We start from the raw sequence: 5000 nt of genomic DNA, 5'->3' as shown, positions 1-5000 counted from the left end.
AACTAAGAACGGCCATGCACCACCACCCACCGAATCAAGAAAGAGCTATCAATCTGTCAATCCTTCCGGTGTCCGGGCCTGGTGAGGTTTCCCGTGTTGAGTCAAATTAAGCCGCAGGCTCCACTCCTGGTGGTGCCCTTCCGTCAATTCCTTTAAGTTTCAGCTTTGCAACCATACTTCCCCCGGAACCCAAAAGCTTTGGTTTCCCGGAGGCTGCCCGCCGAGTCATCGGAGGAACTGCGGCGGATCGCTGGCTGGCATCGTTTATGGTTAGAACTAGGGCGGTATCTGATCGCCTTCGAACCTCTAACTTTCGTTCTTGATTAATGAAAACATACTTGGCAAATGCTTTCGCTTCTGTTCGTCTTGCGACGATCCAAGAATTTCACCTCTAACGTCGCAATACGAATGCCCCCGCCTGTCCCTATTAATCATTACCTCGGGTTCCGAAAACCAACAAAATAGAACCGAGGTCCTATTCCATTATTCCATGCACACAGTATTCAGGCGGGCTTGCCTGCTTTAAGCACTCTAATTTGTTCAAAGTAAACGTGCCGGCCCACCGAGACACTCAATAAAGAGCACCCTGGTAGGATTTCAACGGGGTCCGCCTCGGGACGCACGAGCACGCACGAGGCGGTCGCACGCCTTCAGCTCGCCCCACCGGCAGGACGTCCCACGATACATGCCAGTTAAACACCGACGGGCGGTGAACCAACAGCGTGGGACACAAATCCAACTACGAGCTTTTTAACCGCAACAACTTTAATATACGCTATTGGAGCTGGAATTACCGCGGCTGCTGGCACCAGACTTGCCCTCCAATAGATACTCGTTAAAGGATTTAAAGTGTACTCATTCCGATTACGGGGCCTCGGATGAGTCCCGTATCGTTATTTTTCGTCACTACCTCCCCGTGCCGGGAGTGGGTAATTTGCGCGCCTGCTGCCTTCCTTGGATGTGGTAGCCGTTTCTCAGGCTCCCTCTCCGGAATCGAACCCTGATTCCCCGTTACCCGTTACAACCATGGTAGGCGCAGAACCTACCATCGACAGTTGATAAGGCAGACATTTGAAAGATGCGTCGCCGGTACGAGGACCGTGCGATCAGCCCAAAGTTATTCAGAGTCACCAAGGCAAACGGACCGGACGAGCCGACCGATTGGTTTTGATCTAATAAAAGCGTCCCTTCCATCTCTGGTCGGGACTCTGTTTGCATGTATTAGCTCTAGAATTACCACAGTTATCCAAGTAACGTGGGTACGATCTAAGGAACCATAACTGATTTAATGAGCCATTCGCGGTTTCACCTTAATGCGGCTTGTACTGAGACATGCATGGCTTAATCTTTGAGACAAGCATATGACTACTGGCAGGATCAACCAGGGAGCTGCGTCAACTAGAGCTGAGCAGCCGGCCGCCCGGGAGTGTGTCCCGGGGGCCCGCGCGAACACGCAAGCGTCCGCTCAATCATTCTGCAAACAGGAGGAGGCTGAGCTCCCCTGCACAATACACCTCGAAACCCTCTCAGGTCCCGGCGGCGCGCAGCGCCGTCCCAAGTACTTGGTCGGGTTCGAGAGAGGCGCAATCGCCCGGAGTTAGGCGAGTAGACGCTTTCGGTGCGACCACCCGTGCTCCCAACTGAGCTTGCCGCTGCCGACAGAGGCCCGGGAGCGTGCTGTCGTGGCATTGCCGGCGGGAGACAACACGCGCCACCTACGGTGACCGGCAGCTCCAACGCCAGCGCCACAGAAGGACAAAAGCCCCACTTGGGTGCCGAAGCGAACTCTCCCAGCACAGCGCACGCGCCAACACATCCGCACAGCTGCGATACAAACCACCAGCGAGAACCGCTGGGGCGACCGAGCAGCAGACGGCGTCGCGGCGCCGAGCGCCGGGCGGCGGCGCATCCTCAACGCACACAGTCCTCAATCGGACCAGCACACTGAAGATGTCCACCGCGCTTCGCACCGGGCCCGCGAGGACCTACTTTGGCCGCACGGCGCCGCGCGCAGGGTGCGCCGGCGCGCAGCTGCGACGCCTGCCGCGTCCGTCGGCCGGCGCGCCTGCCACTGGCCGCCCCCACCAGCCGGCTGTAGCGCGTGCGCCCACGCACCGCGCGGCCAGCACGCCGGGAGGCGCCCCCTCACCGGCCGGGGACGGTCCCACCCAGCCACCGCCGCGTATCGCTTCACACCCAGATGCCGTTCAGTTTCGTCGGCATGGTGGGTATCGCTGGAACAACCGGTTAGTACCTCAACCTATCGTCGCCATCACCGATTCACCCCTAGCGAGAACAACCGCACCACAACAGGTTACCATTTGTTCATTTGCGTAACTTCACCAGAAAACGCAGGCGTCCATCGCCATTTGCAACTTCAACGATTATTGCATGCCTGTGTCAGGTGTCACGCCACACTACGTCTGCCCACATACACGCAACAAAATGTGCACGCCTAGACAATACGTGGAAGGTGGCCCCCGTACGTATGCGATGTCCATTGCTCGAACGACTGTCAACCGGCCTCTGTAGCATGTCGCAGATATGGAACGCGGTGCACCATGCCATCACGGTGTGTGAGGAGAGACGACTAGGTCCGAATACATCAACAGACAGCTCATGCTGATCGCCATCCACGGCGTCCGTTCCTCCCACACGTCTCTATGGCGTACCACACTGCAATCCAGCTCTCATAGGGAGACGACACGTAGCTGCGTGCACAATATTTGCACTGTATGGTCCGCCGTTTTTGGGCGCAGTCGTTGTGCGGTCACACATGTGCCACGATGTATCATTCAGTACATAAGGACGAATGTGCAGTACAGATTGTGGTTCACGCGTACGACATCAGCGGACAGTTGACACAGGCCGCACCACAACGTAGCCTGAGTACGTCGCATGCGAAGGGCATTGAACATGCAAACTTCTCACCAACCAGCTTGCGAAGGCAGGGGGCAAGGTGGGGACGTGGGGAGGGGCGGCATGTACGTCCTGCTGCCATCCACATTACAGTGTACAGCAGGAGCATGTGGAAAGTGAGCAAGACTTGCAAGGTGTTTAACATGAAGCGATACACAGGGGTGCGGGCAGTGCGAGTAGCGAACTATATTGCGAGGGTTGCGGGTGGGCAACACTACAGTAATTGAACGAGTCGTATAACAATTACAGAGCAGGTTTAGGCGACAACGTGGGTTACGTTAAGGCGACAACATGGGTTAGGTTAAGGCACAACATGGGTTAGGTTAAGGCACAACATGGGTTAGGTTAAGGCACAACATGGGTTAGGTTAAGGCACAACATGGGTTAGGTTAAGGCACAACATGGGTTAGGTTAAGGCACAACATGGGTTAGGTTAAGGCACAACATGGGTTAGGTTGAGGCACAACATGGGTTAGGTTAAGGCACAACATGGGTTAGGTTGAGGCACAACATGGGTTAGGTTGAGGCACAACATGGGTTAGGTTGAGGCACAACATGGGTTAGGTTGAGGTACAACATGGGTTAGGTTGAGGTACAACATGGGTTAGGTTAAGGTACAACATGGGTTAGGTTAAGGTACAACATGGGTTAGGTTAAGGTACAACATGGGTTAGGTTAAGGTACAACATAGGTTAGGTTAAGGTACAACATAGGTTAGGTTAAGGTACAACATAGGTTAGGTTAAGGTACAACATAGGTTAGGTTAAGGTACAACATAGGTTAGGTTAAGGTACAACATAGGTTAGGTTAAGGTACAACATAGGTTAGGTTAAGGTACAACATAGGTTAGGTTAGGTTAGGTTAGGTTACACGTTGTTGTACGGAAAGGTGTAGGGGGGGGGGGGCGGGGGCGGCAGGTTCGTTGATAGTGATTATAGTAAGTGAATGCTTGTGACATGATCAGATTTGTCACGTCAGGATGCACCTTTGGCTTATTAGAGGCGGCGCTCCAATTCTATGCTTGTGTGAGACCTGTGTCTTTGACTCATGTCATTGTTTGTGCGCTGTGACAGGAGGTACTATTGTGATGTTGGGTGCACCGTTGTATAGGACATGTGTGGGTGTTGGTGCCTGGTCTGCGCAATGGTGGATGTCGAAAGGCTGGGATATTGTATTTTCCGCACGGACCTCCTGGTCTGGTTGTGATAGTGTGGATTGTGTAATGTGGCGGAGAAGATGCACTGGATGTTGTTCCATGCTGGTGCTTACATATTGTATGTGCGCCTGTTAGAAGCAGAGAGTGGTGCGTGATCAGAGTGTCTGGCTGACGTGTGGTTCCCATTTTGGGCAGACTCTTTCAGCATGTATACGGACAGTTGTGTATATTTGCTGTAGTTTGATGGCTCTGCATTGATTACTAATCAGCGCCGTGTGTACGGGTAATCTGGTTCCAGTCCAAAATGTTCCATCTGTGTACATTAGTGACAAAGACTCCCCCCATGCAGTGGGGCTCGGTCTGTTATAACTCTTCCGCGTAATATATTTGCCCCACGTTTTTGCGACTGCGAGTGCGAGTGCAACGCGCATGGGGACCGACATGCTGATGGCTCGGTATCGGACGCCGTACAGTGAGCAACGCGATCGCGTCTCTCGCTCGTAAGTGGTACAGGTCGCGGCTCATGTATACGGACAGCGGGAATGTCGCATATTGGAAATAACTCTTCATGAAACGCAAGTTATAGGGGTGGATTGCACTTTACGAGTGCGGGAAACGTCCGCCGTTCATCCGCTGGAGGTGCGAGTTTGGCGGTTGGGGTGGTGCACGAACGGGTGCGGGTGGCGTCATTGCCGGTCCACGGCTTCGTGCGGCAGAGCCACTGGAGATTGGGTGCTATGGTCGACAGAGGCTGCAGCCTTTGTGGGTGGCGTCGAAAGGCGGCCACTGTGGCGCCATCGCTGTCTTAGTCGGCTTGGCGTCTCATAGATGGCGGTAGCGTCGTTGCAGGAGGTCATGTTGCGGGAGACCTACAGATGGCGGTATGTTTTGTGGTGCGGACGTAGTGTTGTCAGATGCGCATAGA

The 5000-nt window shown here is 54.2% G+C and overlaps 1 non-coding gene across 1 annotated transcript in view; it reads right to left on the bottom strand.

Annotated features, from left to right (window-relative positions):
• LOC124733975 overlaps positions 1-1388 on the bottom strand; it is a 1909-nt gene extending 521 nt beyond the window's left edge. Inside the window, exon 1 of the ribosomal RNA XR_007009248.1 lies at positions 1-1388. This exon is cut by the window's left edge and continues 521 nt beyond it. This is a non-coding gene — a ribosomal RNA (small subunit ribosomal RNA).
• Positions 1389-5000: the final 3612 nt, after the last annotated feature.

Source organism: Schistocerca piceifrons, unplaced genomic scaffold (assembly GCF_021461385.2).
Source record: "Schistocerca piceifrons isolate TAMUIC-IGC-003096 unplaced genomic scaffold, iqSchPice1.1 HiC_scaffold_1418, whole genome shotgun sequence".
Taxonomy (NCBI): domain Eukaryota; kingdom Metazoa; phylum Arthropoda; class Insecta; order Orthoptera; family Acrididae; genus Schistocerca; species Schistocerca piceifrons.
This window is presented reverse-complemented; position numbering and strand designations above follow the sequence as displayed.